Genomic DNA, 25,561 nt, shown 5'->3' on the forward strand with positions numbered 1-25,561 from the left:
GGACAAGTTTTATTTCAGGTGTTCAAGTAAACGGTAAAAATTATAAAATCCCCAGCTGATTAAGCTCCTTTGAGAACTGGATCCTTAACCCTGTTGTTTTTACTGTTTATACTGATCTTTTCCCAGGATCAAGTTCCTTGTATTGAGTAAGGTTTAGATCAAGTTCTTTGTAAGGGAGAAATGAAGCCAAAAGTTGTGGCTGATATCAAAGCACCTGCTCTGCAAGATACCTATTACTGTCAGTCCCTATTGCAATGAACCCTAGGACAGCAAACATATGCAATAACTGTTTCAGTAATTATGAAAAAGACATTTAGCTTAATATGATTCTCCAATTGCTAAATGCATCAATAAGGAAAGGGAACAGAGATGAAGGAGATGACCAATTTTGTGGGGAGTTGCTGCCTCCTGAATGAAATCTAAACTGATCCCAAGATTTAAGAATTCAGGGGCCAGCTTTTGAATGCATTTTTTCTTTTTTGGTTGTTTTTTCGTACCCCCCACCCCCCAGTTCAATGAGATATAGCACAGAGACATCATCTTTTTTCAAATAAAATAGCAATGATCCCTCAAGAGAGAGTTTTCAGGCACTGTGGACCTGATCTCAGCTAGGACTAATGGTCTGGAAATCAGCTTCCCCCTCTAGTAACGCTCTCCACCAATCTAGTCTCTCTTGAATTATTTTTTTAATGGTCAGATTAGAAGAATTAAAATAAATCAGAGCAAGCGTTTAACGGTGTAATTGCTGTAACATAAAGGAGAGTATTTCAGCTCTTTCATTTCCCTAAACAACCCATTGAAACACGATTTTAATAGTGAGTATTCTAGAAGCATTTTGTCCTTTATGTAAAAGCGGAATTCTGTCCCCCTAATGCAAAGTCTCTGTTCATCTGAAGCAGCTCTTGGCTCTTTTCTGAAAGGGTTCCCTCTCTGAATTTGCAAGCTCTAAAAAGAGATGGGCTGGTGGTTACACGGCTGGCAGTTATTGCACAGTCCGAATTTAGTAATCTGTAATAGCCATCTGTGCCCTCACAAAACCCTATCAGCTAAAAACCAAGCATTTCCACAGTCCAAAGGTGTATACTTATGTTTTGGGGTGGATCTAAGATGAGGATTTAATAGGAACATAAAATGATGCTATTAGGAGAATATGGGCTTTAGAGGAACCGCTTCCATGTGTTAAATGAAGGATCCAGATCTTCACATGAATCAGTTTAAGTACTTTTTGACCAATCTGATTTCATTATGAACAAGTTGAAAAACAGTATAGCAAAGTCGTACGTTATGGTGGTTTTCTAAGGCTATTTAAAGAAGATTTTATAATTTCGTAGTTTAAAACTTGGACAATTCAATAGGGTAGTTAATTGTAGGTTCAAAAAAATGTGTTTTTTAGAAGAAAAAGGAAAGTTTGATTTTCTGTGGCTTTTAGAAACCTGTTTCTCAATGGACAGTGTGACATATAATTGTTAAGTATTTATCCCAAGCAATTTAGTTTTCTTTCACTCAGGTGTACAAGACGAATAAGCAATGAATATAGACTGAACTTGCTATTTTGTGCTTTATTTTTGTTTTCTTTTTAACCATCATTCTCTTTTCTAAAATACACTTAATTGTAGCTTCAAAAAAATTAAATAAAAATGCACATTTTCACCAGCCTGTCAAACTTTGGGTATTTTGCCCATAGGTGAAGGCTGCATGTGTACAAACAACAAATTGCTATATTCTTCTGTTTTGTTTGTTGGACGATGCTATTAAAATGGTATAAACCAGAGTTTATGCAGGCTTGCTGCCTGTCAAAAGCTAAATATTTGGGATAGAGGACTGTGTGTGCTCTTGGTACTCATATTATTTCAGATACCAAAAGGCAGTTCAATTTCCATTGCAGATTTACCTTAAATAACCGAGCCTCAGCTTTGCTTGAATTCTAAGTTTACCCTGAGACCAAAGTGTGCTTTTGTTGCTCAGACCAATGGGTACATCTAAACCTACATACTCACTGCAAGTAGTCGAAGCCATTAAAATGGGTTTTGGAACATTTTTCTGTGATGGATGATGGTAACAAGCTCTGTGTGAGCAGCTTCCCTCAGGGGCAGACAATAAAAGGGAAGGGGAATTATCCTTGCCCCTTTCCCGTGTTTTTCTACCTCTCTGTCTCAGACTCTCCTGGTACAATAGCAGTTTCTGCAGGGTAAGAACAGGATAATGGGAAATATGAGGTGTCTCTGTTCCTTGTACCCTCACTTAAAAAGCAAGAGTGTTTTCTTTCTCCTGACACAACAGATGTGTTAGTTACCTCCTGAAGCCTCTGGTTTCAGTGTGGTCTTTTCTGCATCTTCAAAACAGAAAACCTGGAGGAAGTCTCTGTACATTTTATGGAAAGTAAACAACCCAATTTAATTGTAGCTGGGTGGTGGTTTATTTTTAATTATCAGTTGAATTCCAGATATTCAGTAGTTCAGAAAATAAAAGATGACTGCTGTGTCCGGGTAAAGGTTTGGTGAATCCTTTTTACTAAGCTTGACATGGTATTTTTCTGTCACAGCCTTTTCACATAGTAGTGAACTCAGAGAATTTTTGTTGCTGTTGCTGTTGCACGTCCTATTATGACAATATATCATTTTTGCTCCTATGGCTAGATTGTACGCCCAAGTGTATGTGTATTGTGGAGGTGACAGCAAGGATTTTGATACTTATATCTACTCCTGTTTTCAGAAGTGAAACAAATACTAATTCTTAAAATTCTCTTAGTTTGTAGGTTGACCATAAAACTGAAAAAAATATTGGCAGCTAAAGATGTTATCACAAGCAGAAAGTACTGAGTCTGTTTTCTGTGTGTAGAGGATATAATTCTTAGGAGACTATTGAGGATTATATTTTTTTATTATTATTTTTTTATTTTTTTTCCCAGGCAGTAAAGGAGTGAGAATAAGCCATGGAATAGTGCTCAGAGAGATGTGATTTTATGGTCTACACTGTGCTACTACAGGAGAATAAAGGATGTTTTCTCACATTAATGTACAACTTCATATAGTTTGCTGATTTGTATAATGAAACAGATGTTGCTTTCATAACAGAGTAGAAATCCCATGTAGCCATAAACCATATTGGAAGGTCAGATCAGGGCAATCCTCAAAGGGGTCTGAAGACTTTGATTGCTTATGGAAACTCTGAATTCACCATTAATCCTGTCACAATCTCAAATAATGTGAATTTGTAAAAGCCTTTCTTCCAACCATGGTAACTATTAGAGAGAGATTAACTTTCTGTGCAATAATACAAAATATTGTTTAATTAGTCATTACAAAATATCATTTATTTCAATTTCTCTAAGAAGTCATTATATTGAAGAATTGCAGCAGGGTTTGAATAATACTCTGAAACCAAACTGAAATTTCTATTTAACCTTAAAATGTTTGTTGCAACTGCTGTTATGTAAGTTCAGTCCCATAGTTCAAAAGCTACCTTGCCTGTACTGGTTTACTTGATTATAGAGCTATATGGATTTGCAAAGTCTGCCGCTAGTGAGCAGTTGTCAACAGATGAACATAAAATAGAAATATTGTAAACCACAATTTTCTCAGGTAGTTCTGATTTTAAGATCTATGGTTGAAGAGATAAAATATAGAAAGTGAAATTTAACTAGATGAAAATTAATTGACCATTTATTAGAAATACACATCTTCATTTAGATTTCTGTATCGGAAGATTTGTGGTCCATTACTTCAGTAAAAAGATAGAAAAAATAAATCACACCATTTTCAGAACATTTTGGTTTTACTGTTCTGAGAATTATCAGCCTTATTTATAGGTAGCATTCCATTTGATTTATTAAATGATTCTACAAATAATGTTTTACAGTGTAATAAAATCACAGAGCTTAACACTAAGGTGACCTTCATCTGAAATGTGCATGTGAAAATGCTCATTTCATATAAGGATAGCCATTATTATTGTTTAGCTGCATGAAATAATAATTTCCATTTATACAATAAATATTGCTTGTCTGCTCATATAATTTACCCAGTAGTGTATCATCTAGCTTTAGCTGATAGCAAAACGAAAAATCTAAACCATGCAACCACAGTCATATGGCTTTAATGATTTGATGACATGGTATTGAAATAGCTGAGAAAAATAGTTACCTCTCACTGAGAATATCCTTCTGCAGCTTCCTTCTAATATAATTCCTTTTATTTTAATGTACTTTGCACTTTCATCTAATTTTTTTTTTTTTGCTTGTCATTTTGCAGCTTGGATGTATTTATGTGATTTTTTACATCACCACAGAACAACAAAATTTATGGTCATCGTTAACATTCTGAATTCCACTGTAATCGACTCTTCATAGTTCAATACTTGAGATTACTATTTTGTGAGGGAGAATTAAATGCTAAATCATAAAAAAGAATTTTGTTGTGGATCTAGACTGTAAACCATGAGACCTGGTGGTGTAGAGATTAGGAAAGGAGGTGTGACCAGAGGTTGAGTATTGTTACGAAAAAAAAAAAAAGTGACCAAAAAACCCCTAAACAAAACTGAGGAGCACCATGAATCAATAAAAAGCAAGAAATGTTTATGGGAGTAGGATACATCCTCAAATGTTTTCTCTTGAGCAGTACTGCTCTGAGTATTGCATATCTATTCCTGGCCTCTGAACAGGACTGTCTGTCGTTATGAGAAAATTCTGAAACTGTACTTGCCCTGAAGCAAATTACATAGGCTGGTAAAGCCGCATATTGCATGTCTTGTGCTTTATTATTTGGAAATGCACAGATCAGAGTTGCTACTATCAGTTACATTTGCGAAAAGTAAGAATTACTTCATTGGGTTTAGAGAAATTATGATATGACAGGGAATACTTTGATGAAGGCTGTGTTTTCCCCCTTTGGAAAGTGCTGGTTGATTAAGCCTGGAAGTAGTAAGTAGTAATTCATTTTTTATAGTTTTTTATTTCAAACAAGCCTTGCAATGTGAGGAAATGCTAAACACTTTTTGAAAAGCACTTTTCTTTTTACGATGAAGGCTGTGGGGAGAGTTCAGAACCATAATATTTTTCTCCACTTTAGTGAATGAATCAAGTCAATTTTTCTTGCTTAATTTTGATTTTAAGATCTCTATTCTTTTAGTACCATATTTCCATTTAGAAGTGGATGTTCATATTCATGCGCCTCTGACCCTAATTTTTTTTTTTCAAATTGCGTATACTTTTGCTCTTTGGGCTAGTCTTCTTACAGTGTAGTAGTGTCTTTCTAGTTCCATCACATGGCTTAACAGAAGATCTAGTAGTCACTTCTGATACAAAGTAACTTCTATCAAATATGCCATAGGGGATGCAATTTGATATCAAATTAACTTAACTTTCCATATGCAAAGAATCTCCTTTTAGAATTTAATGTGAAGATGCTATCACTGTTTGCAAAATTATAAGAAATGCCCAATAACACACAAACAAACCCCCCTCAAACCACAGGAAAATTTAATTTTTGCAGAAACCAAAATCTCTTTCCAGTCATTCTGAAAGCAAATTCCTAAGGAGCTCCTAGTTAGCATGTTACATAGCTTTGGCATACACATAAGATCATATGGAAGCCTGCCAGCTACCTGTATCATAAACACCTACATTCAGTATCCAGCAGAAGTCAAATCCTGGCATTCTGCTTCTGGGGAGCAGGCTGATTCTCTGAAATGATTGAAATTTAGCCTACTGGTGCAGCACAGTTATCACAATGAGTCTTGTTCCCATCTTCCAGGTTTCCACTGTTCTCATTCTTTCTCCCTAAGTAAGTACAGATGAATTTAGAATATAGTTCACAGATGGCTTTCTAGCAAAACCCTCCTTTGTGAATAGGACAAACAAGAGCTGGCTTGTGCAGGGTACAAGGTACAATAATGAGAGGAGGCAGCTATTCAAGTAGTGTGGGATGGAGAAGATCTCTTCATTAATTTAAATATTAATATAGATCTGCTTTACAAATGAAATAAGAACCTGCCAGTATTTGTGCTTGAGCTGAGGAGGAAATGACAGCAAAATCATTTCATTCAATAGAATTGGTTATTTAATAGTGTATCCAAGTAGATCAAGATTTGATGGGAAATAACCAAGCAGGATTTAATAGGAAATAATGAATCTTGCTACAGCCAACACTTGAACAATATCTGTAATTAATAAATAAAGAGAATTACTAAGAAAGAGAATTAAGAAAGTCAAATTCAGTTCACCTCTTAATCTAGTGAAATTCTTCAGTTGATATGTAGAGAAAACACTTCAAGAAATAGATTTGTCTTTGCTCATACCATTGCTTAAGGGAAGGCCCCAGCCAACACGCACTGCAGAAAGTAGAGTACTGACTCATAAAAACAGAGTCAAAGAAAAATAAACTGTAAAGAAGATGAAAGAAATGGCAAAATACTTGTATACTAGAAGTATTTTCTCTGTGGACCAAAACACTGAGGTAATTATAGAGAAGAAAATTTCTATTAAGCGAAGAATTGTTTTATGCACTCTGATATTGCAGAAACATGAACGTTTTATAGTTTTGGCATGCCCATAATTTAAGCCAGTCATTCTCTTCTCATAATCCTATTAAGCCTCATGTGCTCATCTTTTGCTTTTAATTCGTTCTACTTGGGTTATTGCATAATGACAACAGATAGATAAAAAATAATGTGAAATTTGGTCCATTATATTTTATTCCCATTTTGCATATTTAGGGCCTTCCAGTGTCTGGCTCTTTGCCAGCATTAAATTTGTTGTTCTTGTTTTAATTAATTTAATTTTTCATGCTTTTATAAAAGTAATTAAACAAGGATTTTGAGCATTCGCTGTAGGATTTTACCTTTCAAAACTTCTGTCTGGGTTAAAGCTGTCATGTCTCACCATTAGTAGGTCATGACTATCTGCACCGAGTTGTTTGGGCTTAGATTCAACACGCTGCATTTTAGCTTTCTTGTTATTATAAAGCAAACTTAAGGAAGAAATACTGTTTGTAACCTTTTTTATTACCTTTTTTTTCACTTGGGGGTGACCTTTACTAACTCAAACAGGAGTTGACCTACTAACAAACAAGATTTTTAAAGTAATACCAATAAGGATAACCAGATATGTGTATTTTGCTTGCAGCTGCCCTAGCATCTCCAAATTACACTTCTCCTTCACAGATAGCTTGGATATCTCAAGACTGTTGAGTCAACAGTGCTGACATAGTCTTAGACGTCCCAGAAGTAAGCTATGTTCTCATAGTCAATAGAAAATGCTATGTGCAGAGGGATGTCTTACATCTAGCTCCTACAGAAGACTGCAGGAAATCTCCTACAGAGATTTAGCATCTACAGAAGACTGCAGGAAGCAGACTACACTCAATCTATATTGTGGCCCATGAACCCTTTTGAAAGGTAGGTGATGATCCACCTTCTTTCAGAAACAGGGAGTGAAGCAGGGGTAAGTGGGAGAAAGAAGCTGAAGAGGGGTATCATGACTTTCTTTTAAAAATGGGTGATTCTTAGCTACATTTTCTTTTGCTTTGACATCTAGAATTTAGAATACATATTGAAATAGCGTGAGGCTGAAGACCATTTCCCTGTCTTGTGTGAAGCAATTCAAACTCAGGTTTCTTAGGCCAAAGCAGAAAGAATGCTAAGCTTTCTGGGGGCTGAAAGAGAAGAGCACAATTACAAATAGGACTGACTATCCTGGTGGTTAGACAGAAGGAGATCAGATAAACATACATTGCAACTGTATTAACTTAAGACAGGGAGAAGTACGGGAAACATGAACTTGGAAAACTGTGTACAAACTTATTGGAAGAAGGCTAAAGCTTATGAGGTTAGCAGAGTTAGCTTCAAACAAACAAACAAACAGATTGATAGACACTGTGTAGGTTATGTGAATAGATAATAGATTAATTCTGCAACATTTTGGCCCATGGAATCTGCCTACCGTAGGAAAATTGGAAATTCTCATGCAGCTGTCAGGAAGCTGAAAAAGAGAATTTGGACAATGCAGCTCAGGTACAGCACCCAAGACTTTTGAAGACTTGTATACCTTACATTAGGCAAGATTTGGGAAAGGTGGAAACATGGGAATGGATGAGGAATTTAAATACCTATTACCTCAAATTTGGTCTTTTTAGTCAGTATACAACTCTGGCGCATGGCAGTTTGTCCTGCTGGTTCTGTGCCAGCTGTATTGTAAACCTGGGCAGAAGGTTTCACAGTTGTTTCAAAGAGAAAGCACAGCATTCATACCTTTGGAAACCAAGGTGGAAAAGGACATGTTCAGAGTTTTGATGTGTGTTGGGTTTCTTGTCCAACCTGGCTGGGCTGTGCTGCTAAATCTTTTAGTTTAGACATAAATTTAAAATGATCTCAAGGGATGTCAACATTTTCTTTATATGTCAGCAGATAACTATTATTTAGTTTTTAAAGATGGCTCTAATTTAATTTCAGTAGTTTTTATCAAACACAAGAATCATTTGCTGTAAAATAAATTACACTTTATTTAAATCAGTGAAAATAAATGTGTTTATTTTAGAGCACACTTTAAAGAACTTCAGGGAAATGGTTCCTGAATTTTGGAAGGCTGTTACGTATCTTCAGTTTGAAATTAAAATATGTATTTAAACATGCAAAAACTCCAGCAGACTGCATCAGATTAAAAAAGAATGACTTTCAGATTTTGGTATGCATTTTATGATAGTTCAACCGTATTCAGATTTAAAAGTTTTGGTTTTTTGCAAAGTTTCAGAACTCTATTAAAAAATCTGGTAGAATAGCAAGATTTTGAAGCAGTCAAGCTTGAGATTTTAAATTGACAATCAGAAAAGTTTGCAACAAAAGCAATTCAATCCATTGTCAAGAGCAATAGCACTTGATATAGAACCTTTATTTGCTGTTGGCATTACACTAAAATACTTCAAGTGTGATTGTGATCCATGGAGGCAGTGGGCGGGCTTTAGGTTTTTGTAGTTAATCCTCCTATGAGGATAACATGATACCTTGCAAATCAGTGGAGATTCAAATAGATTCACAGACTAGGAAGTACCTTAAACACATTAAAAATATAACTCATAGAGATCCCTGTTTCTCTAAATATATGCCTATATTTCTAATTATATCTTACTTCTCTCTGAACTATTGAATTACAAAGTTATTAATCAAATAACTTCTTGCTGTCAGAGAAATCACCTTCGAACATGGTATACATATAGTGACAGATGTTGGTGGAAACATCCATCTTTTTAAAACATCTTTTGCTAAAATAATAGTAAACATTTATGGTTCTGCTAGCAGAAAGAACAAATGAGATGCAATTATTTCTTCTTTATTTAATTAAATGTTGCTGTCATAGTGATTGTCCAGTCATGCTTCTGTAGCAGTTTTACTGCACATACTGTTCCAGGATTTATTTGCTTTCAGATTCTAGCTCTGCTATTATATTCTTTGGCTTGCAAGCACCTGCAAAGACCTGTAATTATGAAGCAGTGTTGTTATTCATATAGTTTTCTGGGGCAAGTGGGAGACAAGAAGAACCATGAGTCTCTATAACCTTTTGAGGTCAAGCAGTTACGATTCTATAATCCCTTAGAGCTATCATCCTTCCTGCCTTCTCAACAGCTAACACCATATAATAAGATGTTGGTGGTTTTCATGTCAAGAAATCAGTATATTCCTGTTTAATCTGAACAAATGTTCTGATTTAAGTTTTTTTTTTTTTTGTGCTGCAGGAGCTATTTTATTTCCAGTTGACCCTAACAACAGTCCCTTAGGATGTGTGGGCAGACCTTTGCTGACTAGAACCTAATATCATCAATGTTCAACAGGAACATGATGCAGAGACGTTACTGCCAGGTTGTATTTTGCCATCCCTTTTTATTATACATATGTTTGTGAGTTGCAGCATCCTGTTCCACATATTTAGTGGCTGTTCTTGAAGCCCACAAATGCCTAAGAGAAGAAGCATCAAGAAAAAAAAGCAAACTGCAGTAATTCTGGAAAGACCAAACATTGGATAGATATTTCAGGGAGGAATAAGTTGAAAAGGTAAATGCCTTCCAGCTGTATCTTTTGGTGGGTGTATTTTTTATCATTGGTAAAGACAGAGAGGTTTAACACAGAAAATAAGATTGCAACATGGAACTCTAAGCATGCTTGTGTCTGAGAGTTTTGTAAACATGTCGGTCTTCCGGCCCTGCGCCTTTCCTCTGTATGCCTGGTTCAGGCACACGCTAACTGTGGGGCCTGTGTTAAAGCTTTAAATATACTAAAAGGAGTATATTACTTGTGAAACACCAGCTGTTGGTATTTGGCAATTGTATGGGGAAGTTTGAATAATTTGTAAAATCTCTCTAGCAGGTTACAGCAACAATTAGGGAAGCAAGGGCAAGTCTGAACAAAAAAGCAAACTTCTTATCATTTTTAATGGCAGCTAGCAGAGATCTAATTTCTTTTACCTTCAGTGGTAAATGCAACTTTAATTAAGCAGAGTAGTAAATCAGCTTCTAGCATTTTGCATCCTAGACAGCTGTAACGCTCAGAGCCATGACGATGACAGTTAGGAAAGAAAATACTTGAGCTGTGTGGTAAACTGCAGGGGGAAAGAGTCTTAGTCTAAATCGTTTATCCAAAATATATTTTATCAGGCTAATGTCAAACTATGTTCAAAGGAAATGTACTTTCTTCTTCCCTGAAGAAACCCTGGCTCAATTTTCTTCTGTCCCTGCATTTGCCATATTTGCTACATGCTCCATCATATCCAATGTTAAAGTACGTTTATTTATATTTTTTATAAGATGTTAGAAAAATGATTTCTCTGACTATAAAGACTATAAAGTACTGTACATTTTTGAGGGGAAGTACTTAAAAAATGAGGTAAATTATGTGAATTGTTTTTTAAATATCTTTAGGGGGAAAAAGTACTTCTTATGCAGTTGCATGAACAATTAAATCTATTATACCCTGATGTTTTTCATACTGGTTTAGAAAGGAATTTTTTCTTTGAGTTGCTGGGGCTGTATTCATAAAGAGTGGTTTTGCTTTACTAGTTTTTTGTCTCTGTTTGCTGTTGGGAAATTAGAGAGACCACTTCATGCTAGCGTCTACTGATAAAAACCAGTAATGCTTTCAGTACTGTGAATTGACTTCAGTTTCCAACTGATAGAGAATATGGCAAGAAGAAGAATGATTGCATGGATATCTTTGATCATTACCATATTGAAGAAGTCAATTATTGAGCCAGATTAAAAAAAAAAAAAAGCCTTTTTACATTTGCCTTCCCTTCTGGTTCAATGAAATTGCACACTGTTCCTTTTTGGTGGTTTATGTCTCTCTGTTTCCATAAATTAGTTTGTGCAATCTGTCCCTGTGACCTCAGGAACAATTCTCCTTCTGTTTTTGTGAGGCATTAAGCACTGATGCTGAGACTGAAAAAGTTACTAGAGCTGGTAATTGATAATTTTCGCTGTAAGTAAACATAAGCTGTGGATAACATTGAGTTGGACGGGTAACTTTTTTGTACTGCAGCTGCACAAACAACTATGTGGTAGGAGCAAAAGGAAACTTGTCAGCTGCTCATGGATTAGAAGGAAAGAAGGTATTTTTTTCTGCTTGTAAGACTAGCAAATTGTTATGGATTTCTAGCTCTGAATGTGAGATGGAGACCGATATGTTCATGTTGGTTCCTTCTGTAGCTCTGACCCTCTAACGTCAAAACAGAAGTACGGGAGGGAGGAAGGGGTGATGGTTACAAGTTGTGTATGTACAGCTAGAAAGGAAGAAAAAAAGGTGATGTAAGGAACAAAGACAGAATGGACTTCTTGAGACACTTAGCTCCGTCCCCTTCCCCACTCTCAGGTTTGCACATAATACATTTTTTGTTCCTGAAAATTTACTTCCTCCTCATCACAGTTAATAAAATGTTTTTCAATGCCTTGTGGTAAACCTGAGATCTACAGAAAGAAACAAAAGCATCAACTTAATTTTTCACAAGATTAAAACAGAAAAGATCAGACACAGTTCAGTGTCCTGCAGACATTATCTTTGAGGTCAAAAAGATGGCTGGGAAAGGCTTTTAAACCCAAGCTTTCCTTTTTACTCCACAATCACTTATATTCTGTCATGTTTTCTCTCAATTGTAAAGAGCATAAAGTGCTTCCTACCCATTTTAAATTCCATTGTAAATGTTCTGTCTCTGGAGGCCTGGAAAGCAGTCTTTATTTCTACTGAGTTATTACAAGAAAAATTGATATCAGTGTGACCATAGACCATTATGTCTCATAACTGAAATAATTCTTCTCTCATCTTAATATTTACTCCTGCCCCTACAATATTTGCAGACTCTCTCAGCTTCCTTTTCCAGTTTCATTTCTGTAGACAAAACAATCCAGGTTCTTTTAATCTATTTTTCAATTAAATAAAAAGTTCTCCAGTCATGTAATCGTTGTATTGTTCCTGCTATGAAACTCATTCCAATTTAAATTCACCTTTCTTAAATAAAAATGGACCAGAAGTATATGCAATATTCTGAAGTTTTTTCCAATTTGGAAACTGATTCTGAGCTAAAGTTAATTCACCATTAGCTTTAAAACAATAAGATTCTTTGTCATTCTTCTATTTGTTAAGTTACAGCATTGCCTTTAATTCTTTTTCTGACATTTCATGTTTTACAAAAAGGAATCACAAAAGGCTTTATTTCACAATCATCCTTTTTTGTTTGTTTTGTTTTCTTCTGACTAACAATTCTAATAATAAAAAAAACCCAGCTGGTGTTGACTTTGGTAAAAGATGTCATTGTAGTGTCATCACACTCAGAGAGTACACTATAGCGATTGAAATAAACATGCTATGAGGATAATCATGTTATTCATATGGTCTACTGTTAAATATTAAAAGTAACTTTGGAAATAAAGTTCCTATACCTATTAAGCATCATAAACATTACATATAAACACGGTTGAGAATATTTCACTGTCATAAAGTGTATCTTTTAATTAAATGCTATGCAAATAATGAAATATTATAATAGTGAAACTTTTTTAAAAAAAAATCTATAAAGCTGGTAGGTATATCAAGTGGTTTCTACTGGTCTGATACTGCTTGTGGATATAAGTATGTTGCCTGAGGCCATCCTGCAGCTTTAGAGGAAAGTACCCACGGATTATAAAACTGACTGCATGATGCTGTGCCTTGATTGAGCCAGACTGAACAAGCGAGTATGGAACAGGAAAGGGCAGGATTTTGATCACAGTAGGTTGAGTTTCTATTATACTTATTATATTTCTTGCCAGTTTAAGAGGTAACAGGAAAAGAAAGTCATTCCTAAAAGCAATATAATGGAAGCATAAGGTAACAATCTATTCATAACGTATTTCTGAAAGAAAAAGTAGCACAAAACACAATGCAGTTACAACTGTTAGAGAAAATGACATAGTGTATATGGAAGATAAGATGCAAACTCCAGGCTTAGGCTTTGATCGTGTTTCCTTTGGGATCAACAGTTCATTTGATGATAAAGATACAAGTGGAAATGGGAGAGAGATATAAAATATTTTCAGCTGTGAAGTATTTGCTAGTCACGATGGCAGATTTCTTATTGCTACTGACAGGAATGCTATTAAAGATATTGCTAACACTTTCCTTTTATTCCCCTGTCAAATACTGAACTTGCCTGTTTGAGCATTTCATTTGATCATTGTTGTTTGATGCTCTTGGTCCTAGATTATCCAGCTATATAAATTAACCTGAAAAAAATCCAATCTTTATTTTTCAGAAAAGTACACTTTTGTATATCCAAAGAGAGAGGCTGGGGGATATGTGTGGGAGAATTGCCTTTTCTATAGAAGGTCACTAAAAGACCATTTAGGTTATGTTGCTATTTTGAGCAACACATAAGTGGGACTCGACTAATTCACAGGCTTTGTATTGACCTATTGTGCTGAGGTGAATTTTATCCAGGCAGTGGAGCTGTTCTGTAAAAAGAATCAAGAGCAGCAGCCCAGTTTAATATTAAGAAATCAAATTCAGATGTGATACATTCAGTGGATCTTTGCTTCCTCAGTAGAATTCCAGTGGCTAAAATATCAGGTTTGAATTCAGTACAAAGCATTTGAACTGCAGCCTTTCTGGTCTCATGTCCTTCATGCGATTTCCTGGTGGTGTTGTGCTTCATATTCAGTCAGTTGTGTAAAATAAATATCCAGGAGTGCTTAATTAGCTGAAGGTAATGGCAACAAAATGTGTCACTAACCATTGAAATGTAGTGTGAAAATTTCAAAAAAAGATTTAATAAATCATCACATTTTATCAAATCAAATCAGTCACTATAATAAATCAATGACAGTGCAGTGCACTGATGTATAGAATATACTGAGCACAAAATATCACCAGTGATTAACTACCTATCATTGTACCACAGACCATAATTCACCTTCCTGAGAAAGCAGTTATGATAGAACATAATATAATAAAGTCTTTCAGCAGGTGCCATTATGATGAGGAAACCAAGCTGATGGAGTCTTTGCATCCATTGACACTTCTATCCCTTCTAGAGGAAACAGCTTCTTACGCTGACTTCAGCCCTTTAATTTTGGGGGACTATGCCTATTGAAACCCAAATCATGCACAAAGCTTGTAACAGCAGCAGAATTTTTTTTTTGTGCTTCTCTTGTAAATATTGAGATACCTTGGTTTCTAACATCATGGTTTTTCCCCTAGACTGATAAATAACCCTTGTTCAGTATTTCTAATTATCAGAATCAAATGCCGGCCACACTTTGTTCAGCATTTTTTCACCTATTTGTTATGCTGTTATTTGATTTTTTCATGTACATAATAAAAAAGTAATTTTGGGAAATGGATTCATTAATAATTGTAACCATAATGCTGTAAATTTAATTTCTTCAGAATGGAATGAATAGCTGCTATATTACTTTTTAATTTACAAGCTGGAAATCTAGGAAGCACAAGGAGGTAGAAAGTTTTTTATAACTTAAAAATGGGCTGTAGATGTTTATGAATACATAGTAATGGTAAGGAGAGGATTAATACATCAGGTGAGGCGCAATATAATTAACTTTAAATTTAATCTGAAGGTGATAGAAGTTTATGTGACACGTCTAAGGATGCAGTCTTGCAAGCTGTTACTACTGTGGCAGCACAGGTTTTGTCAATAACGGCAGAACTGGGTGTCATACACATTCATTAACAGCGAGACAGAACAAAAGCGTCTGACGTGCAGTGCTGGGGTTTGTCCCATCCTTGCCAGGTGGTGACACCAGCACAATGCCTCTATAACAGGGACGCACCGAACAGGTCACTTTTACAGTAGGAGTCCAAAGGGAGCACATGAAGTTCACCTCTCCTGTGCTCCTGGAGGTATGTCTGTCATTTGTTTGGCCCTTTCCCTTTTGCCCTTGTTTCATGTCTAGGGATTTACTATAAAGAAGAGCTGTCAGTAATAAAGCTGGGAGCATATTTATCAGCTCTGAGTAACCTACACTGGTTGAACCCAGCGTGGCGATTCATTTAAAAACAAAATGCAGATCAGGCAGCGCTCACCAGCTGTCTGTGGAAATGTTTTCCTAAGTTCTAAATAAGCTTTGTGGCATTTTTGACTCTCATACAGAGGCAGAGAGTGGCATGGCAGCAAAGGACAACTTCCAGCTCTGATGGCACTTCTCAGTGATCAGCTGAGCAGCTCCTTGAGCGAGGAGGTGTGAACCAGCAGTGTGTCCTGCTGCTGGGCATCACCAGTTGCTATGGGTAGCGCTCCCCTTGCGTGGGACTTCCAGACACTGTCACAGCTTGGGCGCACCCAGGACTTGCTGTTCTACAGGCCAGCACTGAAAATGTTGGAATGCAGCTAAACAAGTGAGTGGATTACGAGCCTGATGGGAGAGGTTGCTAAGCATTGAACCCAGCAGCTAAGAGAATAGTTTAGGTGTGAGAATTAACACGGTATGTCTTGGGTTATTTTAATGTGTAAAGAACTGTAGCAACAAGACAATCTTCACCTGTTCTGGGTCTTGCTGAAACATGAAGCTCCTAACTCTTCTTCACTGGATTTATACTGTTTCATTTAGTTTTGGTTTGTGTGTGATAATTATCCTAAGTAATGAATAGTCTGTTTATTGTGGCAGCCTTGATTAGGAGCTGGCTACTTGAAATTTATGTGCAATTTTGTGGTTTGGTGTAGTGAGTGTCTTTGCATCCAATAATGACAAATTAACTTCTATTACTTTTGCAGGAATTGCATTTCTGTACATATTCGTAGAAATCTGCTCGTGACATAATTTCTCAATGTAAGAGAAATGTTTCTCCTCACCTTTGTACAGTCTTCCTGTATTTTTCATCCATTCAGACTTTTAAAAGCGTATGCTTTTGGTCCTCAAGTTCACTTGAAGAAAAGGTATGGCTAGTGTGAGGCATTTTGTGACCCTCAATAACAGAAGAGTTGTCACTGTTCCACTGTGACAGCACTGATTTACTGATTAATGGGCCATCATCTTGCCTCTGTATAAAGCTAATTGCTCTTGGTTCCTGCTGAATTGCCAAAGGAACTGTAAAACAGGCTGCTACACACTGTACCAGTTTCCACCACTCAAAACTCTGTGAGAGCTACCAAATCATCATAGGGCAGCAGCTCCTGGCTCCCGATGAGTTCCTGAGGCAGATGACCTATTGCTCCCAATAAGGACAGTTTGGTAACTTGGGACCGTACAAATCAGTAGCCTCAACTGGACTGATCTGTGCCCCACTAGAACACTGTGCTCACACTTCTTTCAGCTTTGATTTCTGCTACGGGAACCCTGCTGCCCAGCCAGGTTAACAAGATTCACACAACCCTTACCCCCTTTTTGTTATTTCCACTGAAACTCAAAGTAGATCTTACGAAGTGCTCACGTAATCAATTGACTCAAATCAGTTGCCCACGTGCCTTGTGTCTGGAACGGAGAATTTGCAAGGGTCTTGGAAAAAGGGATGGAGGAATCCTATTTATGTGCTACTGAATGGTTCCTTACAACAGTGAGGAAACATGATGCTCGGGAGGTTTCATACCTTTTCCAAACCTTTCAGTTATACCTGTAGTCTTCATGTCCCTTTGGCTCTGGAGAGTATATTTATTGTACGCGCAAACAAATCATTCATCACCTAAGTGTCCACAGAGTACAATTGTTCTGTAGAGACTGTTTTCCATTATTTTGCTCTTCTTTCTCTCCATTTCGCTATGCAGACAGCTTCCATTCATGCTTGTGCACCCTGCCCATCTATTCAGGTGCAGCTGCCTTGGGTATGAATTCCTCCTGTGGTATTTTGCCTTCCTAAATTTTATAAGGTGGGGAGAATACAAAATGTTGCCTTCTGCTTCTCTTGCAGCACTGACTACACCCAGTTCACCATTTTAATTCTTTCTTGTATCCCAAAGGTAATGGTATTATATTTTATAATTCATTTTGACAAATTCAATAATACTTGTGGCTTATATCCAAACCCATATTTTCTTAAGGCTGGCGTTAAAAAATGATGATGTGGCTTGCTACCTCCCTACTCCTGAAGTTCTTATTTCACTCCTGCCAGCAGTGTGTTTCTTGATACATGCACACCTCAAAATTTGACATATAGCTTGCAAGATCTTCACAATAATATATGTCAACAAGAAAATCAATTAAAGAGGAGTTTCGTTAACTGATTAAGAACAGATATGTGCATACGGTAACTTAGTGCTCATTAAACAAGAAAATGTATGACCTTTGCAGGACTTAAGCCTCAAAGAGTGGGTAGGTAGGTGGTGTGGAAGGTTTTATTTCTGTGAGGCTGTTGTCTGTGCTGTTTGGAGTTGTTATGCAAAAGTTTGTGTTATATGTATCAGTCAGTTAATGCTCAGTAGATCTTTGCCATACAGCAAAATGTGTGATATATTCTAACAGAACTCAGTTGATTTAAATAATAGATTTTTTATAAGTATATGGTTTTCAGTGTTTGGCGTTTGAAATTGTTTTGCTTGGCTGCAAAGTAAAGATTTGCAGAACTCCACTGCTAGGGCTATGCCCCAAATTATCTTGTGCTCGCGCTACTACATAAAGACTCAGCTAAACAGCAGTCATTGACAAGACTGTTGTTTAGGACTAGTCCTCAGTGACTATTTGACTTTTGATTGCTGATCTCTGGTGATCTACATGCCTATGAGTGACCACCGGCCTCCAGCAAAGCTGTGCAGAGCACAGCCCCATCCCCCGTGGGCATTTGCTCACTGAGAGTGTGTTTGATGTAACTGCCAGTAAGATCATGTCTTGTGGTGACCGCAGCAAAAGGTGCTCGCACTGGTCACTGGTGATCATCATACATTTTAAGAGACCTGCTTTTCTCAACATGTCTACCCTTCTGGTTTCCTGTGGTTTCTTTGTCAATACTCAGTCAGCACAGACCCTGAAGATTCCTCACAAATGGAACTCTGGGGTATTCAGATAGCTATATAGCTTTTTAATATTTCCTTTCTCAGTTCGCAGCCTCTGGAGAAGGCTAATGAAAAAGGTTCACCACTTAGATCAACCTATTTAGAGACTTTGAAAGCAGATAGCTTATTGTCTGTGTAGTAGCGTATCCCTATTTTCTGCCTTAAACCCTCTTCTGTGAGCTTACTTACCAAAGGGTCTGTCAGCTCCGTTCTCTTGGCTTCTTTCTTGCCCCATGTTAGGCTCATGTTCAGTAATTAGGTCTTTCAATTTTCACCCAGATTTGAAAGAGAATAATATTTAAAGAAAAAAAAAAATCATAAGGCAAGCACACACACTTGTCAGAGGTTTTAATGTCATTCTCAAAAGCTTCTGATTTTCAAAAAGCTGTCTAATATTCAAGATGTTTTTTTCTAGCATGTTAATAAGGCCAACAAATACAGTGGTGGTAATAATCTAAAAAATAATTAATTAAAAAAAAGAACAATGACAAACCAATCCTTGTCTATTACATTACTGTAGAATTACTATAATAGTTACAAAACCCTAGTATCTTTCTCTTGAGTTTACGAACTTACAGGAAGCTCTCTCTAGTTAATTTGAAACTTCCTGATACAAATCTATCAAAAACTGTCTGATACAGGTTTCAGACAAATATATGTGCTTATGTCCTGTGCTCTGATTTTTGCCTTTTAAGTGTGCATCACTCAGATCTAGTCTCAAGTGTGACAAAGAATGTTAGGAAAAGATCTCTAATCTGAATCCAGTCCTGATTTGACTCAGAATAAGCATCTCATTTTTTACTCTGTAGCCATAGATTTCACTCTAACACATCTTACATTGTTCCACTTGAGTATATTCCAGAGAAACTTTTTCCTAATTCTTCCCGAATCTTACACCAACCTTGGAAATTACGTGTCTATAGAGGACTTTATCTTTGACTCCCAGCAGATTCACAGAAAATTGCTAGGGTTAGTTCTGACAAGGACTGATACTTCTCCTGTCAGCTGAGGAACTCTATTTATTTGCTGGATCTGAAGGCAAGGGTGATCCACCTCAGCTGTGCTTGCTGTGAACAAAAGGTGACAGAACACAAGCATTCTACATAAAACAATAATTTCAGTTGCTATATGTTAGATAAAAAGGGGATATATACTGGAGAATTTTGGTTAGGAAATAATATTTAAACAACAGCTTTTCTAGTTGTAGCTCCAAAATTAAACCCATTTAGAGTGTGCTTATTCTAAATGGAAAATGTCTCATAGATGCAACTGTTCTGTTGCATAAAATCACATCCAAATTATTGTTTTTCTGGATGTAAAGTACTTTATATAACTGCAATTGTGTAATGGAGTGAAGATTAGTATACTGCACATATGAGACTCGTACTGTAATTGTAAAGAAAAATTACTTTCCTTGCATTCAGCCTAACATTTTCTAAGAGAGTCATTTGCATTTATGAAGTCAAGGCCAAAAAGTGCAGGTTTTCACTTTTTTGAAATTGTGAATCTAAAAATGAAACAAGGAAATTAATTAAGCTGTGCTGTGTTGAGGCTTTATCTAGGCAGACGAGAATCAAAAGCACCAGGAAAATTAAGGTCTTTTATAACTGGAAGTACAACAATTCTAAAAGATAAGACAGAAAGCAGGAGGCTGAAGAAAGATTTCAGTAGAAGCATTTTCTAGGTAAGATGAATGTGTGGCGCAGTTCAGAAATCCATACTAGGGGGCTAGCCTTCTGAATGTTAGATTAGTTAGAATTATTTAACATGTTCTATTTAACCGAAAAATCTTTTAAACTGGGATTGAGCTGTTTCTCTTACAGAATATGTATTCACTGATGAGTGAATCCTGGGGAACAGAATTGATAGTCTTCTCTCTTATCCATTTTATATCAGTTCACCCATCATTAAGTTGCACAATTCACCTGTCAGTCACAAGTAAATTCCATATGGATGTTGCTTGCTAAGCAATCTAATTTACCTTTTAGATGAGGAGATGAGAGAACAAGCAAGACGCTGAAGGTAACAACTCTAAAATAAACCCATCATCATGCAGTCATGTATTGATGCTTGTATATCAATTTAAACATGGATTAAAACCTGAGGTTAGATTAGGGGCAGTCCAAGTGAAACAGCATTAAAATGATGTAGGTCAGAGAACATGTCATCCTAAGGAAAGAAAAAGGTCAGAAAAGCAGTTGGAATAGAAAAAATGTAGAATATGGGAGGAAAGTTGCAGTTGTCATTAATCTGCTAAAACTGCTTAGCATCAAACTAATTCCACTCTCTAAGAAGTCAGTGGGAGTATTACTTCCAGTTTCAGTGGAAACAGGTGAAGTGGATTGAAAGCCCAGCTCAGACAGCCCTATATTACATCTTAAAATAATCTGAACTCTCGGTGGTAGGCTGATTAGCTTTTATTAGGTATAGTTTTTTGTTAAAGCTTTGCCTTGTTCTTTTAGAAGAGAGTCAATGCAGTGGCAGAGTGGCAAGAAAAGTGCTTGTAACATTAACTGATCAAATTAATAGGCTAGTTTGATGAGATGATTGGAAAACGTGTAAAAATCCTGAAGGATAATAGCAGGGGTAGCTAGTCATGGATTCTTTAGATTCCTGTAATATTGATCCTGAGGCTTGTACAGGAAAGTGGAGTAATCTAATGCTGAGGGTCTTGTGTTAGATGTTATGAAAGGCAGGAATACCTTCAGCAAATATCTTCAGGGACACAGATATATTTGTCTTCCCCTCTTATAAGTAGATTGCCCTCTGTTTCAACACCAACTGAAACATGATGTAGAAGCTCCAGTCATTTGGTACTCACATCTTGGAAGCCCTGTCTCTAAATCCCATATGTTGTCTGTATTCAGGCTGTAGATCCCTTTCAGTGTTTCTTATGATCTATAGGATAATTGCAATGGATATATCTAATTCAGACAGAATAACTGCCAAAAGAGAACTGAAAAAGCATACCTGGGTCTTTTGTGGTTTTGTTTATTATTACCACAATAAGAAGCTTTTTTAAAATATATAATTGCTGGTGGCATTTAAAGATTTTGTTAATTTTGAGCTTAGCCACAATTATGGCTTTCTCACAGGCAAAAAAACCCTATGTGATTTTAACATTCTGTGAAATGTGTGTGTAAAGTTCTGACACAGTATCTGTCAGCACCAAAGGCTCTGCTTCTGGATGAGAAGAATAATTCTTGAGTTCAGGTAAAGGCAAAACTAACAACAACAACAGTTTTGATTTATTTAATGGAAATTTGATGTATTTTACAATTAGTGTTTGTAGGAAAATCGTAACTAATTTCTTGCACATAAAAATATGAGAATTCATTAAAAGCACGGAGAGTTTACAGTTCCTAGGCAGAACAACCTTTACAACTAAGCTACTAGCTGTTCTCTACCTTGCCAAACTGGACATGTCAGCATGCCAATCAGAGTACTAACTTGATTAGTTGTCCCTCACCTGATCTTGGATTTTCAGCACTGACTGTCAGACCATGAGTGCAGAGCTGGCAGCAGCCTTATGACAACCCTAAAAGACAGTACAGACACGTAAGCCATGTCTTTGCTACTGTGCTGTATGTATCAAGATTATTTGCTCCTGAGAGTATTCTGAAGATAAATCAAACAATGTTAGTGCTGCTACAGAGAACTGGGCTAAACTTCTGAAATGCATCTGAAATGTTTTTTCCATTGGCACAATCAATTTTTTGGGCTGTATTTCTTCAGTTGTGTAACCAAACAGGCTAGTTCTTGAACAAAACAACTTGATCAAAGAGGCTTTTTCCTCCAGGTAAAACCAGAAAGAAAACCAAGGGGTAAGTTTTTAAAAACTCCCTGTACTCATTTGAATCAATTCTGAATCTGCGACTCAGTAGTAAGGGGCTCCATGTGACAGAGGTGTTTATGTCTTTCGCACCAGTGGCAAAACCAAAAGCATGTTGCTATTCTGCAAGAATAGAGTTGTTAGCAATCTATTCAAATTCCAATTTGGGTAATTACTTTCTCCTTACCTAACTTCACCTGCAGTTCCAAGTGGATGCAATCTTCAATTCCTTTTTTAAACTACTGTGTAAAATTGCTATAGCCCTTGCAATTTACCTTAGAACTAATTGCAATTCCTGGGTGTCTGAAAAGGTTCTTCTGTGGTATACATTCAATTTGTAAAGACGTTTGAGGTCCTTGTGAAACGATATGTGTATAGGAATATATAACATCACTTTCCCAGGTTAAATAAAATGGGAAAGTGACTTTTAGCTAAAACAAGTAAAATGGTATACAATTAGCCAAAACTTTGATAGGAGGGAACAGATGAATTCGCTACTCTTTAGAACTTTTGTTCTCTTCATTCGCAATTCTGTCAGTTACTTGATCAGCCTCTTTTGTGTAGATGGAAGTAGGAGAAGGAAAGGAGAGAAAAAGGTTGGCTAAGGAGAGAAATTCTGTTGTAGCTTAATCCTTAGCTGCAAGAGATGTAACACTGATGAGGTCAGACTGTACCACAGAGGAGAAGCATGTTCCTTCTGTAACTTCCCTCCTCCATACCCTGTTGCCTCTCAAGGCAGGAATACCACTAGCGCTGCTGTATTGTATTTTCAATCCTGATGTTACACTGGCTGCTAATACAATAAAGGGAATCCCTGACAGGCAGGAACATTTCATCCATTAGCTTTCAGATGGAGAAAGAAGGGGGGAAATAAGTCAGATATGCATTCTGTGCTGCTGATGGAAGATACCGCTTTGACTTTATTACTTACACCAATGTTTTTTCAGATTTTTCATTCCAAAATACATCCACATAATATATGTAAAAATAGAAAACAAAATACAACATAAACCAATTAGAACCCAGGATTTTTAAGCAATACAAAATTACTTTTTTTGTTCTTTTGTCTCAGTTATCAGCTGGTATACTTATTTTTCAGTCTTGAAAAAAGATATTTTCAACTGAATCTCATTCCACCACCGCGCCGCCCCACCCCCCCCAAAAAAAAAAAAAAAAAAAAAAAAAGCACCAAGAGAAATGCACGGAATTGTGTCTGCAGAAACACATTTTTTCTATATAATTACCAGGTACTCTTGAAAACTTCTTTTTCATAGGCTTCTATGATTTGAATATATTCTTTGTATAGCTTAATAAATTGTTTTGCAGCTATGTAATCTTTGCTTACTGTGCACCACCACCACCACACGATTTCCCTTTTTGTTTTTTTTTTCTTTTTGGTCCCATCTTTCCATATTTTTTCTTCTAATGCAGTACCTCTAACTCTGACAGGTGATTTGAAACAGTTGCCAACGTGCCCTTGAACACTATTCTGTAAGTACCGGTGGTAAGTGCTAATGATAGTTGGCACTCTCAGTACAAAAAAACTGTCGCTAAGGAATTGCATTGGTTTCAGACATTTGTGGTTTTGAAATCGTTAAGGATCCAAATCAAGATATTGAGCCTCTGTTCTGTTATCCATTGCATAAAAATAGGTTGGAGATAGTCGTTGATGGAAACTTGATCCAGTTGAGACGCTGAAGCTAATTTGGTTTTGATTCTTTGCCTGTGAAGCACATATTCCTTCATCAATATTGAACTTGTCAATACTTTATGGATTTCATGTGACTTTCCCCCCTTCTTTCTTACAGGAAGTGTAGTCAGACACTCCTTTTTCCAGTCCCCATTGAGATCAATGACAATATCACCACTGAATTAAAAACCCCTCAGATCTCATTATTTTTAATGTAACCTCAAGAAACAATTGAGACAGTTCTTGATGAAAAGTGTTTATATCAGACATAATGAATTTGACCCATATTCCTCCAAAGCAAGCAAAAGAAAAAGTGAAGATCAGATTTGGTGACAGGGTATAAGACATCTCATGTGTAAAATCAGTAATTCTTGAGAACATAAATGACACATTTAATGTTCTATAAATTGTATGTCACCTTAACAGGTATGCATTAAAGAGGTGCTGTCACGTATTTTAAAGTTGCCAGAAAAGAAGAGTTTTTCTTTTTATATTGTGTGACCTAGCAAATAGAAAAATGAAGTGGCACCTCGTGGTTTTAATGCTCCAGCTTGTCAGTTCAGTAAGCATTATAGATGATTACTACTTGTCTCAGTGCCAATTTCAAAGCTGGATTAGAAATTTTCATGAAGAGTATACAATTTCTGTACAATTATGATGTTTCATTTTTCAGAGCTTTTAATATGGGTACCGGCTTGTCTGTTTCTAGATTTGGTCCACAGATTTGAAAATAAATTTTCTTTTCAGAAGTTTTTTTCCTATATAATTATCAAATTTTAGAAATCTCTGCTTCTATATGTCTGTCCTGTTGTCTTTATGTTTACATAACTTTACGTCAATTTAATTATTCCTTTGGGTTAGAGCATCTGTATTAGGAATCAGCTATTGAACAAAAATGTTTCCATTATTTTCCCTGTGTAAGATTTCTCTATTTAATCATACTTTTTTCTGTTTTCATCTCTCTGGATCATTATGACTGTATGCTGCCAAAAGCAAAGGTTGTCTCATGGCTAAAGACCAATGAGATAGTGAGTGCTAAGCCAATACACATAGTGAAACGTTCCAGTATAGTTTAAATACCTATTTAGTTCATTTTCCTCTGGATGTGATTAACACAATTGATTAACTGACCGTCTCTAACAATGCTTGATATATACCTATACTTTCATTTTAGAGACAACTTCAAACATGTTTCCCTTCCGAACTCATTTTTACATGTACTACTAAAATGTCTTTCTCATTTAGTTACTTATGTCTACCCACTGACCACCAAATTATCTCCAGTTTCTTTTATGTTATGATCATTGAACCAGATTGGGAATGATTGACCCCTAAATATATGTAGTCTTTTTCAATATTGATAATACACCATGGTCAAAAATATGATATGTGTCTGAAAAGGTGAATAAACTCAGTATTATAAAGAAGTGAATGTTTATCATAAAGTACAGTTGAATTGCAATGGGACCAAAATGCTATCATTGAAGAATAATTATTTTAATATGCTGCTGTGCAGTTACCTTGTAGAAATGTCTTGGGGAATTAGAGAAAACTGGCACCTTTCCCAGCATGTTGTTTCAGCTTCTGTATAAAA

This window comes from Falco cherrug, chromosome 1 (assembly GCF_023634085.1).
Source record: "Falco cherrug isolate bFalChe1 chromosome 1, bFalChe1.pri, whole genome shotgun sequence".
In the NCBI taxonomy this organism is placed as follows: Eukaryota; Metazoa; Chordata; class Aves; order Falconiformes; family Falconidae; genus Falco; species Falco cherrug.